The sequence below is a fragment of the Balaenoptera musculus genome, chromosome 5 (genome assembly GCF_009873245.2).
Source record: "Balaenoptera musculus isolate JJ_BM4_2016_0621 chromosome 5, mBalMus1.pri.v3, whole genome shotgun sequence".
In the NCBI taxonomy this organism is placed as follows: domain Eukaryota; kingdom Metazoa; phylum Chordata; class Mammalia; order Artiodactyla; family Balaenopteridae; genus Balaenoptera; species Balaenoptera musculus.
The window spans coordinates 103,090,574-103,115,204 of NC_045789.1; positions in this window are offsets into that span (position 1 = coordinate 103,090,574).

Sequence of the window (24,631 nt, forward strand, 5' to 3'; positions counted from 1 at the left end):
TTGTAAAATGTTACCATGGGGAAGTGTACAAGGGGTCTCTCTGTGTAATTTCTTACAACTGCACATGAATCAGGAATTCCCTGGTTGTCCAGTGGTTAAGACTCTGTGCTTTCATTGCCAAGGGCCCAGGTTCAATCCCTGGTTGGGGAACTAAGATCCTACAAGCTGTGCGGTGCGGCGAAAAAAAAAAAAAAGAAAAAAAACTGCACATGAATCTACAGTGACCTTAATAAAAAATTGTATTAAAAAATATAAATGAACTAAAATTGTAAGATTCTACCCACAGTCACATTGAGGAGCTCCATTTTGTGTATGCAAAGTGTTGGGATTAAATAAATTATCAGTTCTTGCCTAAAGGAATGTAATGAATTAATAATAATGATAATAATAATAAACTACCATTAATGAACTGCCTATGCATTAGGTGCAATGCTCAAGCACTGTATTAACTTTTGTAGCAATGTTATTATCACAAGATTATTTACAAGCTGAACCTGAGAGAGGTTAATGAATTTGCCCAAAGTCACCCAGCACATAAACAGCATGTTTTGAGCCAAGCCGGACCCTGGATCCCACCCGGCCATATTCTCTTCAGACCAAGCTAGGGCTCCCTGAGCACCTGCTATGCCAGTGCTTCCCGTTAAAATAATCTGGCACGGTCTGGTGAGGCAACATCACCCCACTTTGTAGATGAGGACACTGAGGCTTAGGGTAGGAAGAGGCTTGAATCCAGCCGCCTCTTTCTCCTACAAGGAGGAGATGGAGAGGAATGCGGGTCTCCCATCCCATGGGGTGTTATGGGGCTCAGGGCACACCTCCAAAAAGAGGGCGCCTGGGCAGCCCCGGGGTGAAAGGCAGGGCCTAGATAAGCCCAAATGGGTTTCAAGAGCTAAGAGCAGGGTGTGAGTGGAGCCCGGGCTGTTTATTCAGCTTTAGGGGGAGAGATTTCATCCAGGGCTCTGGTTGGTGATAAAGCCATTCTGTTTTCAAACCAAACACGTCCTTTCCTTGGAGGACTGGGAAGTTTGGGAAGAAAGATATTGCATGTCTCTCCTGTGGACCTTTCCAGCCATATCACCAACCAAATATCTCACTGGGGGAAAGTCAAGGGGATCCCAAAGAGGCTCAAACCACCGAGGGTAACTTCAAAGGATAGTCATCCAGGAAGCTGAAGTTTAAAAGGCCTATGATGAGTCCATTAGAAAAGATGGTCTGGACACATCGCTGGCCTGGCCCCCATGGTCCCTGACCCTGACCGAATGCCCTGCAGGGCTGTAGAAGTATTTGCGGAGAAGGCTGGCTCTAATTCAGCCCTGAACAGAAAACTTGCATCTCACCGTGGAGGGAGCCAGCACCAGGCCCTAGGAATTTTCTGTATGTTCTGTATGTGTTTAAGATTTACCACAGTCCTGGGAGGGAAGAATTCTGATACCCATGTTATAAATTCAGAACATAAGGCACAGAGAAGGGTCTTATTCAAGGTCACAAGGCTGGTAAGTGGTAGATCTCAGATTGTCCATTTCCAAAGCCGGTTCCATCACACTGAGTGGCATCGGCCTGGGTAGTTACAGATGATGACAGTGATGACAGTGACCCCTTCTCCCTCTCCTCCTCCACGTGCTCCTCCTCCTCCTCCACGTGCTCCTCCTCCTCCTCCATGTGCTCCTCCTCCACGTGCTCCTCCTCCTCCTCCACGTGCTCCTCCTCCTCCTCTATTATTATTATTATATTGTGGCAGACAGTACTTTCTAAACATGACTGCCACAATAGCTCCCATTCCACATGTCCTTCTGAAAATGTGACATTGACACTGCTCCCACTGAGTGGTGGGGTCTATGTTCTCTCCCTTTGAACCTGGGCAGACTTCTGATTATGGCGGAAGTGACACTATGTGACTACCAAGGCTAGTTCATTAGATCATAAGAATGCCACGTGTGCCTGCCTTGCTCTCTTGGGTCACTGTCTCTTGGAACCCAGCCGCCATGCTGTCAGGAAGCCCAAGCTAGCGCACAGAGAGAGGCCACATGTGTCCCAACCAACAGCCCAGCTGACGGGCGGCATGAACCGCCAAACGTGGGAGTGAAGATGCATAAAGATGATTCCAGCCTTCAAGCCGCCATCCATTTGAGTCTCCTGGCTGAGGGCCAGAGTTTGGGGAACAGAGACAAAGCCTGCCCAAGTTCCTGACCCACAGAACCATGAGTATAACAAAATGGTTGTTTGGTGCCGCTACGGTTTAGGGTTTGTTTATAACTCAGCAGCAGTAGTAGAGCAAAGGCAACCACCATGGTGATAGGAGCTGACATTTACTGAGCACGCGCTGCCTGCTCTGTATTCTGTAAGAGCTTATAGAGTCAGAGGTGGAAGGGGCTTTATGTCTGGACCAGTGATTCTCAACCCTGGGGAGATGAAAAATTTAGGTTTCCAGGCTCCATCCCAAACCTGCTGAGTCAGCTTCATGCCCAGCATCCGAGTGGCCACAAGTTCAATGGCTAAGGCAGGGTCAGAACGAGCCCAGGAGAAGGGATAGGCCAACCGGGGTCAATTGAATGCAGCAAATATTACTGATAACCCCTACCATGTGCCAGGTGCCTGGGCTCGACCACCCTCACAGTCTTGTAGAAGATGGAATACATGGGTGCAGATGACATAATGCAAAAGGGTGTGGCAGCCAATAATTATTTACTGGGCTCTTCCGTGACACTTTCCTGGGTACTTTATATACATAAGATGATGTTATGACCCCACAACTGCTTCTTCTTTTTTTTTTAAGACACAGAGATTGAGAAAGTTTAAGTAACTTTCCTAAATTGTCTAGCTAGAAAGCAGCTGGCCAGGATCTAAATAAACCCAGGTCTGTTGGATTCCAAAGCCTCTGTCCTTCCTTAGCCCCTGCTGCCTCCTGGAGTAGGAGCCCAGTGTTATGGGAGATGCATTGTGAGCTCAGAGGAAGGGGCTGTTATTGCTAGTTGTGGGATGCTGGGCTCTCTCTCAGTACCCATTCTCCCTTCTTAGTAATGCGCACATTACTACATTCCCCAGTCTCTTTTGCACCTGGGTGACCAAGTGAACAAGTTCTGGCTAATAAGATGCAAACGGAAGTCCTGTGTGGTATTGCTGGAAAGCCTCCTGAAAGAGAGAGCATACATTCTTCTTTCCATCTTCTTTAAAACTCTTCTCTCAGGAATGTGGATGCAATGTCTGGAGCTCTAGTAACCATCTTAGACCATGAGGGTGAGTATTCATCCCAGGAATGGCAGAGGAGTGCCAGAAGAAGTCTGGATGCCAGATGATTGAAGAGCTACCATACTAGTCCCTGGATCATCTACCTCAGGTCATTCTCATGCAAGAGAGAATGAGTTTTTACCTTGTTTAGGTCACTCTTATATTGAGTCTTGTTTCTTCCCAGCTGAATCTGATCCTGAGTGATACAATGGGCAGCACAAAATATTTTGAGGAAGAAAATGAACTGGGTTGGGTTTTGAAAGATGGGTAGGACCAAGATGTGGGGATGGGGGAAGAAGTTCCTTAAGGGTGCTGGGAACAGCAAGAGTGAGGAGTGTCCTTGGGGCGGTGTGTGGAGTATGACAGGGGGATTTAGGAGCTAACAGGGTTGGAGCAGCATTTTGGAGAGAGCGCCAGGGGGAGAAGATACAATTTCAGTTGTTAAGCACTGGGGCGCCACTGAAGGTGTCTGAGTAGAAGAGTGAGGTGTTTGGAACTGTGTCTTACTTCATGGAGATCTGTAGGAAGACGTGGAGAGAGGTGAGCCTGCACCAGAAATGGGGCATGGAAACTGGTTGGAAAGGAGGTATGGAGACAGCTTTTGCAACAGTCCATGGAACAGCTAGTTGATTAAACAATGGTGTGATAATACTACAGATAATTTGGCATCCATTAGAATAACAATGTACAAGAAAGTGAGATAACATAAAGTTGCTTATGATAGGTTGTTATATGACAAAAATAGTCCCCCAAACAGTGTGTAAGAATCTGATCAGTTCCTGAAAATTAAAAACAATTAACTCTATGCATTTTAAAAAAAGCCAACGAGGTTATTCTCCAAATGTTAACGATAGTTCCTGCTAGGTGGGGGAAGCTGGGGGTGCTTTTGTTTCTTCTTTTTGCTCTCTGTTTTCTAGATTGTTAGTGATAATAATAATAGCTGAGCTCTCCTGCAGGCCCACAGAGGTCTGGGCCCAGCTTAATCCTCACATTTTTTCATGCATTAGCTCTTTCAATCCTTACAATACCCTGTGAGGGAGAGACTTTAATTTTCTTCTTATTATATTTGAGGAAACTGAGGAGCAGAGAGTAGGGGCCTTGGTCCAGGGGAGGGAACAAGAGGAGAGAGGGGTGCTGATGTGGAGAGGGAGCGGAAGGAAGTCCCAGCTGGAGGGAGTTCCCAGGGAGGGAGAAGAGATGGGACAAAGGGGTCAGAGGATGGATGGCCCTTTCTCAGTAATCCCAGCGGACATCTGTATGGGCCTTGATAGTTTCTAAGGCACATCGTGTGCATCTTTCCCTAACAATGCGCTTGTTAGGAACGATTGTTATGCTCTTATGGAAAAGGAAACAGAGTTCTCAGAGAGCTTAGCAAAGTGCTCAAGATAACAAGGTGCGTGAGTCAGGATCTGAACCCAGAGCTCTCCGCCTGATGCAAAATTTCTTTCTTATTTCTCTACCACACTCTGCCCCCAAAGGTGCTAGTTGCAGTCTATACTGGAAATCTGTCTATTTGGCCTTCCTGGCTCCCTTCAGCCGTGAGACTCTGTACCTGCAGCTGGAACCATTGAAGAAGAGACCTTTGATGGCCTGCCTTTTGGCCAGAGTCTCAGTCTTGACCTGTCTGCATTTCTTGGCCCAACTGGACCCTGATTTCACCTGCTTCCGTTCGTGGTCCAGCTTCATTCCTCAGTCCCGATCATTCACCCTGTTTCCTTGGCCACCTTCTTGTCCAAAGTCGAAGCTGCCTTTGACCTCCTGGGATAAGGGCTCTACTCCTCTCCACCCGGTCCCTGGGCTCCACCCTCTCCCCGCAGGTAACCCTGCCCCAGCTGGGCCTCTCCAGCCTGGGATCTGGCCCTCCCCATCCTCCACCCTCCCCTCCTTTGCCAGCCACCTCCTGCACCTGCCAAGGCCACCCCTCCAGGGGAAAAGCCCCTGAGAACACTCTGTCCCTCGTGTCAGACACTTCCCTAATTCCCCTGATCTTTCGCTGTTTCAGTTTATCGCAAATGATTTTCCAAGCCAGTGGATTTAATTACATTACACTTAGGGAAATTGGTGCCATTTCTTAATTACTTTTATAGTTGAAAAGCAATTACTTAGCAATCACATGAAGGTCTTCTTGTGTTTCCTGGGGCTCTGCAGCCTTAAAAAATGTCTGCAGGGAAGCAGACAGACTTTAAGAGATTGGGTGTGCTCTTTTTGGGAACTGGGGTAATTGGTTCTGGGGAGAAGGGTAAGTTTATTTCTTTTTAATTTTTAATTTAATTTTTATTTTACATCGGCGTATAGTTGATTTACAATGTTGTGTGAGAAGGGTAAGTTGTGTGGTATAGAATTGGATGAAATAAAGTTTTGTTTTGTTTATTTTGTTTGAATCATGATCCACCTAGTTGTTTAAGCCAAAACCTGACAGTCATCCTTAACTGTGCCCTCTTCCTCAATTCTCTGTACCTGGTCATGCATGACATCCTTTGGATTCCATCTCCTGATAACCTCTTAAACCTGCCGAGTCTCAGCTTTCCCCTGTCTGGTCCAGGCCACCGTCATCACTCACTGAGTGATAGCAGTAGCCTCTTAACTGGTCTCCCTGTGTCCACCCTGGACCCCATGGTGGGTTGAACGCTGGCCCTCAAAAGATATGTTTACCCAGAACCTGCGAGTGTGACCTTACTTGCAAAAAGGGCAGCAAGTGAAGGATCTTGAAATGAAATCATCCTGGATGACCCAGATGGGCTCCAAAGCCAATGACAAGTATCCGTAGAAAAGAAGGGAAGGGAGAAGATACACAGAAAGGCCATGTGAAGATGGTGGCTGAGATTGGAATGATGCGTCTATAAGCCAAGGGGTGCCAAGGATTGCAGGAAACCACCAGAAGCCAGGAGAGAGGCCTGGAATGGATCCTCCCTGGAGCCTCCAGAGGGAACCAACCTTGCTGACATCTTGATTTTGGACTCCTGGCCTTCAGAACTGGAGAGGATGAATATCTGTTGTTTAAAGCCGCCCAGTTTGGGGTAATTTGTTATGGCAGCCCGAGGAGACTAATACATTCCCCTTCAGCCAATGTTCAGTGCTTGTCACTTTTGTGCTCAAAACCCAACGGCTCACATCTCATGTGGATAAAATCCAGGATCCCGACCATGACCTCAGGGTGATGGGTTTAGACCCCAGCTCCCTCTCTTTTCCAGCTCTGCTCTGGCTGCTTTGGCTTCTTTGCTCTTCATCAAACACACCAAACCCATTCTTGCCTCAGGGCCTTTGCACATGCTCATCTATCTGCCTGGAATGATCATTCCCAGAGACCCACGTTGCTCCCCGCCATGGTGGCCTCTGCTCCAGGTCACGGCTACAGAGGAGCTTTCCCCGGCCATCAGACATAGACATAGCCCCACTCATCCCTCCTGACCTTGCTCCATTTCCCATTAGAGCCCGTCTCCCTTGCTCCATGTTTTCCTTGCTCCCCTGTGCACTGTTCATCCCCCTCCACTAGAATGACAGCCTCCCGAGGGCAGGGCAATATCGTATCCCCAGCACCTACAACAGCACCTAGAACAGATGCTAAAAAAATATTTGCTGAATGAAAAACATTTGTCATTGGGTGAGGAGCACATGGAGGCTCCTGGCTCTGTACCCTCTGAATGGGTGATGCATCCTTTAATGAGAAGACTTGTGTGACCCCCAGAAGTTGCATCCCCTTCTCTATATGCCTTGCACAGAATAGGGGAGCATGTGATGGGCCGAGCTGGATGGAATGGGCTAGATGTGGATTAGAGGAGCACACACCAACCCAGGACTGCCCCCAGACCTCGGTTTGAATCCTGACAGCTCCACTTACCTGCTATGTAACTTGGGTAAATTATTTTCTTTCTCTGAATCTTTGCCCTCATAACCCTGTGGGAGAGGAGGTGGCCAGTTCCTCCCTGCTCCTCATCCTTCTGGCTTAGTTACTTCTTAAATACTGAAGAAGGGAAGAGGAAATGAATGATATAAAAGGATGTTAAAGGAAAACAGTGCATCCATGACATCATTACCCTGTAATATCCATTTCCTTTTCCTCCTCTTCTCCTGGTCCATACTTAGGTTTCAAGCACTTGTAAGCATGTTATATGTGCAGGTTTTATTTTATTTTTAGAAAATTTTTAATTACAATAAACACTGAAAGGTGCACATGTGTGTAGTGTGCTGCATTTTCACTAACTGAGCACACCTAACACCCAGAACCCCCTTGAACTTTCTTGCACTGACTGCCTGTCTGTTTCAGCTGCTGGCACCCTGATCTTGGACTGTGAAAACTATCTGTTGCTTATCTGTCACCCAGCCAATGGTAATTTATTATAGCATCCCCAACGGGCTAAGACAGTGGTGGGGTAAATTCCCAGATATAGAATTGCCGGTCAAAGGCTCTATGAATTTGCCCCTTTGATAGCTATTTGTAAAGTGTCACCGTAGGGTTGGACCCGATGGACTCAGATATGGCGGAGAGATGGGGGAGCAGGGTGGCAGGGCCAGAGATGGCAGGAGACCACTGCGGGGTCCAGCTAAGGGATGAAGGTGGCTGCTCTGAGGCCACAGTAGTGAGGGGAGGCTGGGGCAGAGCCCAAGTACATTTTTGAGGTAAAAATCAAAGGACAAGGAAATGGTGATCGGTTAGAGAAATGTTTGGGAAGAGAGGAGAGTGAGAGTGCTTCAGAATGATTCCAGGGGGAGGCAGAGTAGGCCTACTGTCCCCTAATATCCATTCTGTCCTTTTTCTACAGTAACTGAGTTCTTAGCTGGGCATGTGACTGCCCAGCCAATGCCTACTTGCCCAGACTCCCTTGCAGCCAAATGTGGCCATGTGATCGAGCTCTGGCCAGTGGCATGCAAGCAGGAGTGAGGCATACAACCTGCAGGGCACATCCTTAAATGCAGGAGCCTACCTTCCTTGGTCCCCTTTCATTTCACTGGCTGGAGTGTGGATGAGAGGGCAGGAGCTTGAGGTGTCATTTTGGTCATGAGGTAGAAGTTTCCTATTAAGGCAAAGGGAGAAGATAGAGGGAGTTTGGATCCCTGATAAGAAAGAAATGGGTCTCTATCTTGTTAAACTGCTGTTTTTCTGGGTCTCTGTTAGAGCCGCCAAACCTGAATGGCTGGCTACGCTGATTTGTATCTTTCACTGAAACAGGGCTGCAGGGAGGCGACTGAGCAGTTCATCTTTCCGGACACTGAGGGTCCCCTCTGTGCCAGGTGCTGGGTGCTGGGGCACAGTGTGGCCGGGGCAGAGACAGTTACCTCACCAGGGACCCCGAGACACATGGGGCCTGCAGGAGGGGCCGAGCTGGATGGGATTGAAGGCTTCCCTGAGGACACGGGACGTTTAAGCCGATCCCTGCAGGGAGAGTAGGCGTTAGGGCTAAGGCACGTCGGGGGTGGAGTTTCTGGCGGAGGGAACAACAGAAAGCAGCACATTTGAGCCTCAGCAAGAAGTGCGGTGTAAAAATGAGACTTTTATACAAGAGAACACGGCCTGTCCCAACTCTCCTTCTGGTGGGTTGTGGCCATTGGGGAAATATTAAGTTATTGGCTGTTGAACTTTTAGAAAGGGTCTTCCTTGATTCAGGGCTCAAAGACATTTTTCCATAAATGAAACACTGACTTGCCTCTGGAACTTTCTTCCCAGAATCAACGTGAGGACGTTCTCTGGTGGGTTCCCTCTGGGTCCTTCCAAGCTAATTGCCTTCAGGGAATTCATTGGATCTCCGTCCTTGCCAGCAACACTATTCCCTCAGGAGAAAGCAAACGGGCAAAGACACAGGCTGATAAGGTGGGTTTGGAAACCCATCAAGGGAGGAAATGTTCTCCAGCTAGACAAAATACAATTCTCTTACACAAACACACCAAAAGCAAGGGTTCAGACAGCGTGTTTCAGGTCTGACTTAAATGGGTCAACTTAGGGAATTCAGAGGGTTTTTCTCTTTATTTCTCTTTGCCCTTCTAGGGGACAGCAGGTCCTGCTGGGGTGTTCCTTCCTATTTCTGTTCCTATGGGGGAGGCCATGACCCTTGAGGGGACGTAGAGTTTCGTGTGGAGGACACATCTGGGGAGGGCATTGGGATCCACCCACTTACTTATTAGTTGCTTTTTCATTCCACACACGTCGGAGCATGGCAGGCCCGCGTGTGCGCTCGAGGTGGGCCATCTGTGACGCCTGCCTCACGGTAGTGAATCCGGCAAGTGACAATGACAGTAGAAGGTGACAAGTGCTGTGTGAGGGGCTCTGGGGTCACAGAGGGAGGCCCCGAGTCAGGCTGGATGGGAGTCAGGGAAGCGCTCTTGGAGCCTGGATGAGGCACTCTGGTGTTGGGTCCTGAGAGCTGGGTGAGTTGGCCAGGCATAAAGGAAAGGTGGGCTCTGGGAGGGAGGACAGCCTGGGGGAAGGGCTGGGGGCCGGCTGGGCAGTCCTAGTTCCAGTCAGGGAGCTGCAAAGCCCCAGGGTAGCTGAGGCACGGAGGAGGGGGCCTGGGCAGCCAGGGATGGAATCCTAGAGGCTGGCAGGGTGGCCCCGGGCTTGGCCGTGGCCCACAAGTCAGCTGAGCATTTGCAGACTTCAGTGCTGTGTGCCAGCCAAGAGGACAGGCACAGCCGTGGAAGTCGCTGCCCCACCATCCGGTTCAGATGCTTGGGTCCAGGTGGGAAAACACAGGTGGTTAGTGCTGAGGTTTTAGGAGGTGTATCCGTTTCCTGGGGCTTCGAAGCAAAGTACCATGAACTGGTTTAAAACAACAGACATTTATTCTCTACAGCTCTGGAGGCTGGAAGTCTGAAATCTCCCCTCTGAAGGCTCAGGAGGAGGCTCGTTCTGCGTCTCCCAGCTCCTGGCGGCTGCTGGCCATCCTCGGCTCCTTGCTTACAGGCGTCACTCTAGTTTCTGCCTCTGTCTTCGCATGACTGTCTCTCTCCTCTCTGTCTCTCTGTGTCCAAATTTTTGTCTTCTTCTAGGCATACCAGCCATCAGATTCTGGTCCACCCGAGCCAGTATGCTCTCGTTTTACCTGGATTACATCTGCAAAGACCCGATTTCCAAGTAATAATAACAGGTAATGTTGCATCCACAGCCACTGGGGGTTAGGACTTGAACTTATATTTGGGCGACGGGGGGGCGGGGCACAATTTCACCTACAACAGGAAGCTAATCCAGCACGCTCCTCTGCTCTCCACCTGAGCTCTGAGTCACCAAAGTCATGTGGGCAGAGTCAGAATTCCAGCTCTGTGGCTTGATGAACGTGGTCTTAGTTATGCTGCTCCAGTGGGCTTCCTCTGGCCACCCCCGGAATCCGGCAGCTTCACCACCCAGTCCAAGCCACCCTGCAGAGAAGGGGCTGGAGAGGGCCGCACATGTTGCTCTGATGGCACGTGGAGCACAAAGTCAGGGAGGAAGATTGCCCAACAACGCAGGTCCCGGGGGCGACAGAGAGCAGGGACCGGATATCCCCGGAGAGGGTCCAGGCAAAGGCACTGTGCCCACTGGGACAGATCGGAGGGAACCAGAGAGTGGAGCGCAGAAGTGAACCTAGAAGGAAGTCTGCAGGGGGTCAGTGGGGTGGGAGCAGCCCCCGTGCCTCCCCTCCCCCGGCCCTGCATTCCCGCTCCTAGGATGGATTCCTAAATCATCAGAACGCCTTGGGCTGGATTAAAGGAGGCAGCCAGTCATTTTGATCGGTAACCCGTCCAAAATAAAACAAACCCATCCGACGCCTGGGAAACAGCTAGGCCCTTGACCACGCGCGCTTTTTTAATGGTTTCTGGTCTGCACTTCTGGCCTCCACCCCGCAGGCCCAGCGTCCCAGAAGGAGGCCCACTCACTGAAGTAGCCTATGCGGCAATGTTTGGCTGTTTGCATTTCTTGACAAAGGAAATTTGTTGGGCTTAAGCTGCCGAGGGTTTGCATCTGGATCCTATGATGTTTGGCTTCGGGAGGGCTGTGTGCAGAACCGGCTCCGGGGGCCTCCACCGGCCTCCATGTAATTAACTTAAGTGCTCCGAAGATGAAAGCTTATTTGCCTGATCCCGGATTAGGGCATCGGCAGAGAAGGTAGGCAGCAGACTGTATGAGTTATCTCCCACTATTGAAGTTTCTAGAGATACCAGCGGTGGACAGTGGAAGTCAGGAAGTTTGGGCATGTTGGAATTTATTAAATTTGCAATTAAAAAAAAACCCCGCCCCCAAGTTCTGGATGCCAGCGCAAGGAGGTTAAGTGGAAACATAACTTTACATAATAAAGTGGTTAATCATATTCCACTTTAGAAACACTAATATCATAAATTGGCCTCATGCTTTCGTGCTTCCAGCTTCGACAATAGAGCTGAGACATTAATTTCCTGGTTTGGTATAACTTCTGGGGTTTTCCTCCTGTGCCTCGTCCGTCCTTCTCTCCTCCCTCCTCCTCCCTCCTTCACCCCCTCAGCTGGAGTGGGGGAGATAACTTTGATCCTTGATGCTCTGGGGGCCTGGGGAGGTGGAACGGGGAGGGGGTGGGGATTCCTACAGGTGATTTTTAGGCCTGAATTCCATTGTGACAGCAATGATTTATTTTAACTACTAACTCAGGAAAGCAGGCGCCACCAGGATGAATACCTCCACTAGCCCCTAGCAGACTAATTTTACTGTTTATGAATCACTAATATGTTTAAGAACCAAAAAAAAAAAAAAAAAGAAAGAAAAAAAAGAAAAGAAAGGGAGTACCATTTTAGATAACTAAAAATAAGACTTCCAGCCAAGACCCCATGGTGCCCAAACAGTCCTACATGGGAAAGATGACTTTGGATTACAAGATAGAGAACACATGGGGTCCAGATAGCTGCCCCCCACCTCTGCAGCGGGCAGAGGCTACTGGCAGATGAAACACTTTCATCTCTCCCAGGGAGATAAACTGGCTGGTCTGGATGGGCCTCTTTATTTACAAAAGAAAATTAAATCCGTTTTAACACTTGCACCGTTCATAGGAAACACATGTCGGCTGGTAATTGTTTTGAACTCAATTTCGAGCCGGCCACACCACATTGGGTAGCTCTTGCGATTTCGCACTGGCTTGGGATGGCCGTGGAATTTGCACGGAGTTTCTTCCCAATTCCAGAGGGTCTGTAAGGGGACATTCCTTGGCCGAACTGGCAGAAGACTGCTGTTCAGTTTCCTGACTCCTGCAGGAAAGCACTTTCTCCTTATTGCCAGAAGGTTCCTCCCAGTGCCCCTCGCCCCACTTCTTATCAGAGATTGGAACGGATCAAAGGGACTCAGAGCCCTGATTGAACCCAAAGGGCTTCCCTCCTGCCTGGGAGTCTTCACAGAAGGAGAAATAAAAGGTTGGGTGATTTTCCCAAGAGAGCCTGATAGGGCTTTACAGCTGCCAGGAGGTGTCACTCAGAATCCAGGTGTCACCCAGCTATCAGACTTCGCTTTGCAAGAGTCAATATGCAGGCAACCCCTTGCGGATCTTGTGGAAAGGAAGATTCTGATTCTGTAGGCCCCAGCTGGGGCCTGAGACTCTGCATTTCTACCACGCTCCCCAGTGATGCCAGTGTGGCCGGTCCCAGGGCCACGCTTGGGGTAGCAGACCTCTCCCAGGCATCAGCATCCCTGGAGGGTTTGTTAAGACACAGTTGGCTGACCTCACCCTCAGGGTTACTGATTCCACAGGTCGGGGGGTGAGAATGTGTTTCTGATAAGCTCCCAGGTGAGGCTGATGCTGCCAGGTTAGGGACCACACTTTGAAAATCACTGTCCAAGAAATGCCCTCTCTGGGGAAACTGAGACTCAGAACGATTTTCCCAAGGTCATGTTGCCCAAGGTGGCAGACCTGGAGCCCGTATCCTGGTCCAGTGCTCGTTCTTTTATCCACGAAAAAAAGGAGCCCATCCTTCCAAGGGGACCCCTCACTGCCAAGGCACTAGCAATGAACCTGCTTGAGAACAGAGAACAGATTCGAAGCACCTGGGCTGCAGCAAGGCAGTCCCTTGCTCTGAAACGCCCTTCTTCCTCTCCTTCTGAAGTCCTCATTTTCAAAGCTCAGTGTCGGAAACACCAGAGAAACACCAGAGAACAGGACAGAGGAAGCAGGAACAGGTATTTCGTAAATGAATGAGTGAATAAATTACTTCTCAGTGGCATCCTCTCCTGCTGTGTGTCCTTGGACAGGTTACTTAACCTCTCTGAGGCTTATTTTCCCCATCTGTAAAACAAAGATGCTAATGTCTACCCCACAGGGTCACCGCTAATAGCGGTAAAGCACCAGGCAAAGATGAGTGGTAAATGAAAGGTTACTTCTGTTGTTTTTTGCCATTATTATTATTTATTACTATTTTTGCCTTTGGGGACGGAGCAATATTTTCATCCTTACTGCCACTCTTTTGACTCAGGTTTTGCCTTTCAAGAAGTTCCCCGTCGACACGCAAGTGTTCTTTGGGAAAGTTAATATCTTAAACTGTTGTTAAGAGACATGATGATGACTCAGAGTGACGATGACTCATAATTATTCAGCGCTTTACGGTTGACCTGACAGTTTCCCCACAAGTTGAGTCATTTAATTCTCCCACAACTCCAGTGCAGGAAGTGCTATCAAGTTGAGGCTTGGGGAGGTTGAGGCACTTGCCCTCATTCCCACAGGCATTTTTTCCCACCTCACTGCCTCTCAGGGCAGCGGCTGGGGAAGGCAGGGGGATGCACCTACCTGAGGATGGGGTCTGTTTTCCCAGGATCACATCTCGAGGGGTTGAGGCCACATGTTCCCTTCCAGCTCAGAAAACAGCCCCTGCAGAAAATCACTCTCCATAGTTCCAACATGTTTTCTGAGGAATGTTTATCCTGGAGATGCTTTTTGGGGTCAGATACACTTGGGGGCACCATGTGCGCTCTCCCACACCTGGGCCTTCAGAAGGTGCACTGGCCCGTCAAAGCCCCCAAAGGCCCCTGGGTGAAGAAACCTTCTCACTTTGTCAGAGTGCAGCATTTTCTAGACCTCGTTCCTGTGGCCTTCTCTTTCCCCTGCACCACTGGGCATCACTGGGAATTGGCTCTGGCCTCTTCTCCATCCTTCAGCAGCCAGCATTTGCTCCATCTTTAAATGCTTCTTTCACTCAGCCTTTAGGACTGCTGTTCTCTGCCTGGAATTCCCCATTTCCCCTGACCTCTCACTTCTTTCAAGTCTCTGCTCAGGCACACTCTGACCAGAGGCCTTTCCTGACCACCTGATATGAAACAGTGAGCCCCACCCCTGTATCTATCGCCCCAGCTGCTTTCTTTCTCTTCACAGAACTCAAGACCATCCAGCTGACACTGCTGTCTTTTTTTTTTTTTTTTTTGGTGTCTGACTGCCCAGTAGAATACAAGCTTCATGAGGGCAGGAACATTTCTGTTTTGTTCTCTACTGTTTTCCCAGTGACTAGAACAGTGCCTGGCCTATTGCGGGCGTTCATTAACATTTGTCGATGGAATGAATGACGGAAGGAAGAAAGGAAGCTGGACTAGCCGTGTGACTGGTGCTCGGCATCTTCCCAGTCGGCGCCCTTGCCATAGGCATCTGGTACCCAGGTCCTCAGTGCTGGCTCCGTCCAGGCCTGGGGTTGGCTCCTGGCATCAGGGATGTGTCAGGCATGAGCCCCACCCCAGAGGCAGAGCTGCAGGTCAGTGTGACAAGTGACGGCTGCTGAGTTTGAAAGGCAGGCAGCATATAACAGTGGACACCCAGGAGTTCTGGAGTCAGGAGGACCTGAGTTCAAATCCTGCCTTAGCACTGATCGGCAATGCAGCCTTGTCAAGTTACTTAAATGTCTTGAGCCTCAGGACCCCATCGTTAAATGGCAGTGAACAATGGCCACCTTGCACGCTTGTTGGGGGTGAGCAACCATCAGGGATTAAGTGCCTGGTGTGTGGGCATGGATGCATGGGGACTACAGAAGTGGCACGAAGAGGGTGGAGTCCCATTTTGCCATGGTTAGCAGGTGGCCAGGAGAGGCCTCTGAGAGGAGATGGGGCTTGGACTTGAGCTTAAGGAGTCCCCAGGCAGATGAGGCAGAAGGCAGTGCTATAGTCAGAGTCCCAGTGCAGACGCTGGAGCCAGAGTGTCTGGGTTCAAATCCTGGCCCTGTCTCTGACCAGCTGTGTGACCTTGGGCACATCGCTTAAGCTTGCTGTGCTTCCGTGTCCTGATTTGTAAAATGGGGGTTCAGTCTGGTAAGTGCTCAATAAATGTTAGTGGTCTCCATCTTTATTATCAGGGGTGAGCCAGCAGTGGCAGGTTCTGGGAACTTTAGGAAGGCAGTCGGGGTAGAGCTCATGCTGGGTCTGGATGAACATGAGACAGGTGTCCTCCAGACCATGGAGCGACCCTCCCTCTTAGAAAGGCGAGGAAGGTACTCTCCATTCCCTGTGGGAACCCTGCTCATTGACCAGGAGTGGATGCTGTATCCAGCACCTGGTCACCCACGAGCTTCCAATGAGCCCCCCCTACCTTGTGGCCCTTTGAATCCTCAGGAAAAGCACAGCATCTTGGCTCAGAATGGGCCTCAGAGCTTGCAGAATTAGAAGGAATCTTCTCCCACCAGGCGAGACACAAGCCCCTAGCTCCATTTTACAGATGAGGAAGCTGAGGCTCAGAGAGGCGCACACCTGGGTCACACTGGGGCTCCGGTATTCTGCCCCTCCCCCACCCCTTCGGCTAGAGTTTGCATATATTTGCAGAGGCTAGTTGATGACATACTGAGGAAGGCGGGAGCCTGGCTTGTGATGTGGAGACAGAAACCCCAACGTAAAGAGTCTGAACATTCCCAGATTTTTTGTATTAAAAACTAACATTAAAAGCTTGTTTTTCCTTTTGATTTTGGTTTGCTTGTTTGGGGGCTGTAGAATTACATCTCCTTCCCTAGTAAGCTTTTCCCTCTGGAAAGGCATTTCCTTTTGGAAATATCTGATTGTATCTGACCCTCCTAATCAACACGTAAGGGGAAGCCCAAGGTTATAGTAGTGTGCACTTATGGGGGGGGATGGGGAGATGGCGTGCAGGGCAGCGAGTACCTTGTGAGCACCTGTGTTAACTCCAGGCTGGGGCTTCCCTGAAATGAGGGTTCCTGACTCCTGCCTCTGGTCTCTTTCTCCCACCCAGACCACTTCCTTAGAAAGAAGGCACTTCTTCTTTACAAATTAGAACATGGTGGAAAAGTCAAGCAGAAATGACCTTGAATGACTGTCCTCCCACTTCATAGCTGTGTGACTGGGCATGTCACTTATTGGGTCTGGGCCTCAGTTTCCTCATCTGCAAAATGGGGATAATATTCAGCTTTCATTGGGTTGTTGTGAACATTAAATAAGACAACACAGGTGGAGATATAACAAATGGTCAGTTAATAGCAACAATAAGAGAAATTATTATCATCAAGGATAACAATTCCCTTGGATCTATAGGAAAAGGTGGCTTTACATCCCATGTCTTTCTAGCCAAACAGCTGTGGGCCTCTATGTTTAATGACATCTCTGTCCCAAGGCTGTGTCTGGGATTAGCAGATTTGAATTCAGGAACTGAAGACACAAATGCCAACTGGGGCCAGAAAACAAGGGTCCGGGAGTGAGGCCAGGTGGGGCTGATGCCTCTCCGAAGTGAACAGCTACTGCCAGCTTCAGCCAGGAGGGAATGAGCCCACGGAGGCCACGACTCACAGTTTTTAAAGAGAAAATAGAAATTTGGATTTCTGCTTGAAATCTCCCAATTTTTAAAAATTAACCACTATATGAGTGGCTTAAACAACAGAAATTTATTCTCTCACAGTTCCAGGGGCTGGAAGTCCAAGATCAAGGCGTCGGCAGGGTTGATTTCTTCTGAGGCCCCTCTCCTTGTATAGACGGCTTCTTCTCCCTGTGTCCTCACGTGGTCTGCCCTCTGTGCGTGTCTGTGTCATAACGGTCTATTATACAGACACAAGTCATATTGGATCAGGGCCCACCCTAGTGACCTCATTTAACCTTGAATGCTTCTTTAAACACCCTATCTCCAAATATTGTCACATATCGAGGTATTGAGGGTGAGGACATCCACATATGAATTTTTGGGGGACACAATTCAGCCCATAACTTGCATGTTTTTGGAAACCCTGCCCGAGCCACACACCAGGATCTGTGGCTCCTGTCTGAGATGTCTTCCAGGGAACGTGTTTGTCTGGGTCCTGAGGTCCAGACACAGAAAATCAGTTCTTATGAGCTTATCCTCCTGTCAATTTCCCACTTTCTCCTAAAAGTCGAATTCTGGTGGGCTGAGGGTGCTGTTTGCCGGTTCCTGCTCTGGGTGTGGTTAGTGAGGAGGGCTGTCAGGAGGGCTGCCTTCCCTCTCGCCAGGTCCTTATCTGATGCTTGTGGGGCCTTGATTGAGGCCACCTCTTGCCTCCTGCACTGGGCTGCTTCATGTCAGGGCCTGGGAATCTAATCACCAGTATTATTCTACAGCCTCAGGTCACCTGAAAAAGTTCTGCTGGGGATCTTAGGGACCTTGTAGCTGGAAAAGTTGCTGTAAATTAGCAGTTTACTGACCACTCATCCCTGGAAGCATCTGGAGAATGGAGTCTGCTTATCTGTTTGCAGAGGATCAGCTGTGGAGTTGGGGGTGGGGTGTATCTGGGCTTCCAAGGCTCTGGAATCCATAAGCAGAGAGCAGGCCCGAGGGCAACATATTCCTTGGTATCCTCCACCCCAGATGCCTGCCCTTGTGGTTTGGCGAGCATCCTTCCTTACCTTTTGTTCTATGCACAGGGATGTACATACGTCCACCTTTCTAAAGCAAGAATGAGATCATACATATGAAGCTTCACAGCATGAAGTCTGCCTGAGGTTACACAACAAGCAGCAGCATTGGGATTCAAACCCTGCAACCTGCTTCCAGAACCCCAACATTTAACCACTTATTTTACTTCTTCCCACCTGTGGTTTTGTGGCTTTTTTTTTTTTTCCCAGTAAACTATTTATCAGGATTCTCTGTGTTAATCCACACCAATACCACCACTCTTAAGGGTTGATACTATTTGATATTGGGAGAGATCTGAAACGCTGGTGTTCTAGCTGTGAAATTGGCCCCTGGCTTCCCCAGGAGTGGGTCAGAGACCTGACATTGACTGCAGTTACCTCTCAGCGATTTGCCAGCACCTGGTCTGGGTCATGGGGAATCTCTTGACACGGTTTTTCATCCCATTTGTTTTTCTGAATTCGCTGACTCTGATTCTTCCTCTCATTAATTCTCATCCTCCAATAATTTCCATTTCCCTGAGGAAAAAGGCAAAGGCCTTCCGAGCCTGACCTGATGTGGACCTCATTGCCACCTGACCTCTCCTCCCTTGACTCCCCTTTGCTGACTTTGTCCAGCTCCACTGGCCTCCTTTCTGTTGTTTGTATCACACCAGCCACAGGACCTTTGTACTGGCTGTTCCCTGTGCCAGGAATATGTTTCTTTGAACATCTGCATGACTAGCTCCCTTCCCTCCTTCAAATCCTTGCTCAGCCTCTGTCAGGACTACCCTATATTGAAAGTATAGGCACACCCCCCCCCAGCCCCCTTGGAGGCCCCTCTGTTTCCCCCTTGGCACCTGCTCCCCTAACATATTACACGACTCACTGTGTCTACTGATGATCTGTCTCCCTCCACTAGAATGCAATCTCCACGGGGACAGAGATTTTTTTATGTTGTTTGCCTAAAACAATGCCTGGCCATATAGGAACTCAGTTTAAATTTATTGGATGAATGGATAAATGTAAACAAACCCCAGTTTTCCAGAACTCTAGGGGCCTTAGAGCTCATATAAACCACTACTCCATGGTAGAATTTCTGCTCCCCACTCCCAGAAGGAAATAAAATACACACACACACATACACACACACAAGATCCCTTAACACACTGGGTTCCACTCAAAGATATGTACATGAAGCACGCAGCACAGTGTCTGACATGTGGTGGGTGCTCAACAAATCTGGGTCCTCTTTCCCTTTCCTGGGAAATGTGTCTTTAGAGCATCTGGTGGGTGCAGCTTCTCAGAAAGGACTACCCAAGACCCTGGAGACGAGTCAACTCTGTGAGCACTGCTATGGGCTGAACCGTGTCCCCCGCAAATCCATATGTTAAAGCTCTAACCCCCAGGACCCCAGAATGTGACTGCATTTCAAGACAGAGTCTTTAAAGAGCTAAGTGAGGTAAAATGAGGTCATTAGAGTGGCCCTGATCCACCAGGACTGGTGTCCTTATCCGAAAAGAAGAGTAGGATACAGACATGCACAGAGGGATGACCATGTGAGGACACAGGAAGAAGATACTTTCTACACGCCAAGGAGAGAGGTCTCAGAAGAGACCAACCCTGCTGACACCTTGATCTTGGACTTCCAGCCTCCAGAACTCTGAGAACGTAAGTTTCTGTGGTCTATGTTGCTCAGTCTGGTAGTTTGTTAGGTGACCCAAGCCGTCTAATACAAAGCCCACATATGAGTGGGCTGATTTCTCATCTTATGAATGAAGACTCTGAGGCTCAGAGAGGTGAGGAAGCTGCTCTGTATCCCCCAGCTGGCTTCCAAGCCCACCTCCAGCTCCCAAGACCATGTTCCTTGCACCGCACCGGGCATGGCTAGAGCTAAGTCCTGAAGCGGAAGCTGGCAGAATAATAGCCTTTGCCGGGGAGCTGGACAAGGGGGAGAGTCCACGCGTGGAGGCTTCCTGAGCCCTGCCTCCGCAATGCGGTTGCCCTCCCAGAGCAGAAGCTTCCATCCGTTCGAGAGGGAGCCTTTCTCTCTGGTGAGTTTTGAGGAGGGGGTGCGTGGGCTTCTCCCAACACCCTGGCTCCAGAAAAAAATGTGCCTCATGAGAGCAGCTACAAGAATAAATCCTGAAGATGTTTATCCTGAGAATTCCAGGCTTAATTTATGACCTCCTCCAAACAGCGTCGGCTCACCAGCCATTAGGTCATTATAAGAACAGTGTCTCCAGGTCCCAGAGCATAAATACCTGCTGTCAGCTGAGCCGGGAGAGGGCGGGCTGCTTATGGGTGGGGGTGGGTTGGGGGCCTGCTGGGCTCCCAGTTACCTTCCAGCCCCTCCAGAGGACCTGAGGCTGTTCTTATCTACTCCCAACCAAGATGAGATTTAAACCTACTCAGCCTCCAGGACTGCATCAGGCTCTGAATTTATTGACGGCAATTTGTAAGATCAGGTAGAACACCCACAAACCAACCCAATTAGCAGGAACCTCTGTCTTGTTAGATAAAGATGCACAAAGGGCCAGTCTGAGGCACCACCTTTAGCCACCATTGCCGCAAACCCATCTGGATTCCTGGGGAAATTCTCCAGGGTTCAGTGGCTTGGGGCAAAGACACTGGTGTTTTCAAGAACTTAGCAGCTCAGGAGTTTCACAGGGACACCTGGAGAAGGGGAGTGGAAAGGCAGACAGGCCTGGATGTGAGCCCTGGCCCCCTACATACCCGTGTAGGATGGTGGTATGTAACCTTTTGCCTTGACTCTGAGTGCTCAGGGTTGGTGACTGGATCTTACATGGACAGAGTGCCAGGCACACAGTGGGTCCTCATACTGGCAAGCTCCTCTTTCCTGGTACAATTCTTTTTCTAGAAACCTCATCCTTCCACCTGCCAGGTGAATGTGGTCATTAATTGATTGATTATGCATTCACTCATTTACCTTTCAATGCGCTGATTTATTCAGCAAAGGTTTACTGTGTGCCTGCCATGTGCTGTCGCTGGATTAGGCTATGGGCAATATTCCAAGTGTCCAGCTCTTTCTTTATCACTTGAATACTGCTCTGACTGCAGTGAGGACCTTACTGGTAGGCAGGGAGATGTAGTGGAGCAGGAGCAGACAGGTATCCGAGTTTCCTCATTTCTAACATGGGGATGGCGCCTGGCACACAGTAGGTGCACAGCTTCTTTTGGACCTGTTTATTATGTTTACTGTCATTTGTTCCCACTAGAATGTAAGCTCCAGGAGAGCAGGAATTTTGTCTATTTTGTTCACTGATGCCTGGACCAGTGCCGACATAGTAAGTCCTCAATAAATACTTGCAGAATTAATGAGTAATATTAATAATAACTCATGGACAACTTTCATGGCCAGAATGTTTGCGTCTGTTTCTCTCATTTAAAAAAGTCTCGGAAACAACTGTTCTCCATTCTAACCCCATCTCTACAGCATAAAAAGCCCCATTGGTTATATCAGTAATTTATTTAGTTCTGAAAAGCTTTTGATTGGCTCTGCCTCCTCTCTGAGCCCTTTCCTTCGGCTTTCTTTGAATATCCGGCCTGGCTTGTTCACCGTAGAAAGGAATCTGTATTTTTCACTCTCTGAAGACTGCCTAAGAGCGCACACTAAAGCTTCTCTGCCAGGAGTCCTGCCCTGACCACACCCATCCTCCTTCCAGACCACGCCCATCCCTCGTCATTGCCACGCCCACCTCATCTTCCACTCGAGGACTCTGGTTCCCCGCGGGCACTTTTGGAAGCCTCCTTTCTGGTTGCAGCTAAGGTATTTCTCTGCACACGTCATCCTGATGCCAGTTGAGACCAAGTTTCCTTACCACCAAGTAAATTTGAAAATTATTTTGCTCAAGGAGAGAGCAGATTACCTATACTTCTTGCTCGGATCCAATTACCTAACTCCACCCACCACCGTCAAAAGAACACGTGCATACTGTAGGAAATTTGGAGAGAACATAAAAATATATAAAGCCAAAAAACTATCCATTATCCCACTACTCAGAGGGCTGGAAATAATGTTTTGGCCAATTTCTTTATAGTAGTCTCTCTAGCTACATTTTTTCTTCATGGGCTTAGTAATCATTTGCAAACACCATTTTGTGTTCTGTTTTTATACTGTAAAATGATCTTACATGTTATCCATTTCTTTAAAACAATTTTATAAATCTCATTTTTAATGGATGCATGATAATCTGTAGTGCGGATGTACCATCATTTCTCCATCAGTCCTCATTTTTGGACATTTAGGCTGTTTTCAGTAAACAGTTGGGTGATGAGCATAGCTGTGCATAATTCTTTGCCTGCATTTTAATATATTTCCTAAGGCTTGATTGCTCTAAGTAGCTTTATAAGGGGTCAGAGAGCGCCAATCTTTTTATTTTTTAATTGTGGTAAAATACATATAACATAAAAGTTTGCATTTTAACTTTTTTAAGTGTTCAGCAGCACTACATTCACATTGCTGTGCAACCATCACCAGCATTGAGAACTTTTTTCATCTTCCCAAACAGAAACTCTGTATCCATTAAATACTGACTCCCATTACCCCATCTCCACTCCTGGCGACCACCATTCTACTTTCTGTCTCTATGGATTTGGCTATCTAGGTATACCTCATATAATTAGAACATGCAGTATTTGTCCTTTTGTGCTGGCTTAATTCCCTTAGCATAATGTCCTCAAGGTTCATCCATGTGGTAGCATGTACCAGAATTTCCTTCCTTTTATGTGGAGAAAAGAGAATCTTTGTACACTGTCGGTGGGAATGTAAATTGGTAAAGCCATTATAGAAAACAGTATGGAGGGTACTCAAAAAAATTAAAAATAGAACTACCATATGATCCAGCAATCCCACTTCTAGATGTATATTTGAAACAAAATCAGTGATTATGAGATCTGTACTCCCATGTTCATTGCAGCATTATTTACAGTAGCCAAGATGTGGAAACAACTGAAGTGTCTGTCGATGGATGAATGGATAAAGAAAATATGGTATATATATGTGTGTATATATATGTATATATACATATATATACACACATATATATGTATACACACACACACACACACACACACACACACACACAAAATGGAATATTATTCAGCCATAAAGAAGACGGAAATCCTGCCATTTGCAACAACATGGATGAACCTGGAGGGCATTATGCTGAGTGAATTAAGCCAGGCAGAGATAGACAAATACCGTATGATGTCACTTATATATGAAATCTAAAAAGAAAGTCAAACTTGTAGAAACAGAGTTGAATGGTGGTTGCCAGGGGCTGGGGTGGGGTGTGTGTGTGGGAGAAATGGGGAGATGTTGGTCCAAAGGCAAAGACTTTCAGTTTTAAGATAAGTTCTTAGGATCTAATGTACAGCATGGTGCCTATAGTTAATGATATGTATTGTGTACTTGAAATTGCTAATAGAGTAGATCTTAAAGAGTTCTCACCACACACACAAACACACACACACACACACACAAAGTAACCATGTGAAGTGGTAGATTTGTTAAATTGAAACGTATACGTATCAAATCATCACTTTAAATATGTACAATTTTATCTGTCAAGTATACCTCAATACAGCCAGAAAAACAAAACAAAATGAAACCAAAAACTATGTCCTTGGCCACCAACGAGAAATTAAAAGGGCATGTGGGTGAAGCACTTTCAATCCAGGGCCATTCCTGGGAAAACAGTTTTCTGCCAGCTACACTGTGTTCACACGGTGAGGACCAGCGGCCAGCATTAGATTGATAGCAAGTCTGATCAATATTCTTATGTTTTTAGTTGAACTATTAAAAAGTGTTTTAAAAAAGCATTTCCGTTCCTTTTAAGGCTGAGTATTCAGTTGTATGTATAGACTACATTTTGCTTCTCCATTGGTCATTTGGGCTGTTTCCACCTCTTGGCCACTATGAGTAATGCTGCTGTAAACATTGCTGTGCACCAATCTTTTAAATATTCTCGATAAGCTTTACCATTCGGAAAAGTTGTACCCATTTACATGTCCACTAGCAGTGGGTATAGAGTGCCCATTTTATTATATTTAGTGCTTGATGGCAATTTTTAAAATAAAAGACCTGTGAACGTGGAAGGGGGGATGCTGTAATGAAATTACATATAAAAGTGGGAAAAGGCTTATTCTATTTACCCACCTATCCACTCATCCCCATAACCACCCTTCTCCTTCCATCTACCTAACCACTCACCTACTCATCCACCCATCCATCTGTTCATTGTTCTACCCACTCTCTCACCTGTCTACCCACTCACCTATCCATTCATCCATCCATCCATCCTATTATTTGCAGTTCTGACTTCCTGGGAGCTACTCCCACATTTGTTTACAATACCACAGAATAAAAAGGTGAGGATATCAAAGGATCTGTCTTTCTCTGCCTTTTATTCTGCCAGAGCTATCTGAGTTAGCTACTGTTACTTCTAAGTCACTGCCCTGCTCCCTACCCGTGGCCCCCAGTCTCACTGAAATTTCTTCACTGAATCTTTTCAGCGGAGATTAAACTCCCCGCACCTACCCACCGCCCAGTCTCCACCATGTTATGAAAGCACATTCAATTGTCAATACGGAGTTTCAGTCTCACCAATGTGCAGCCTCTGCTTTTGCTCTTTACCAAGCAGGTGG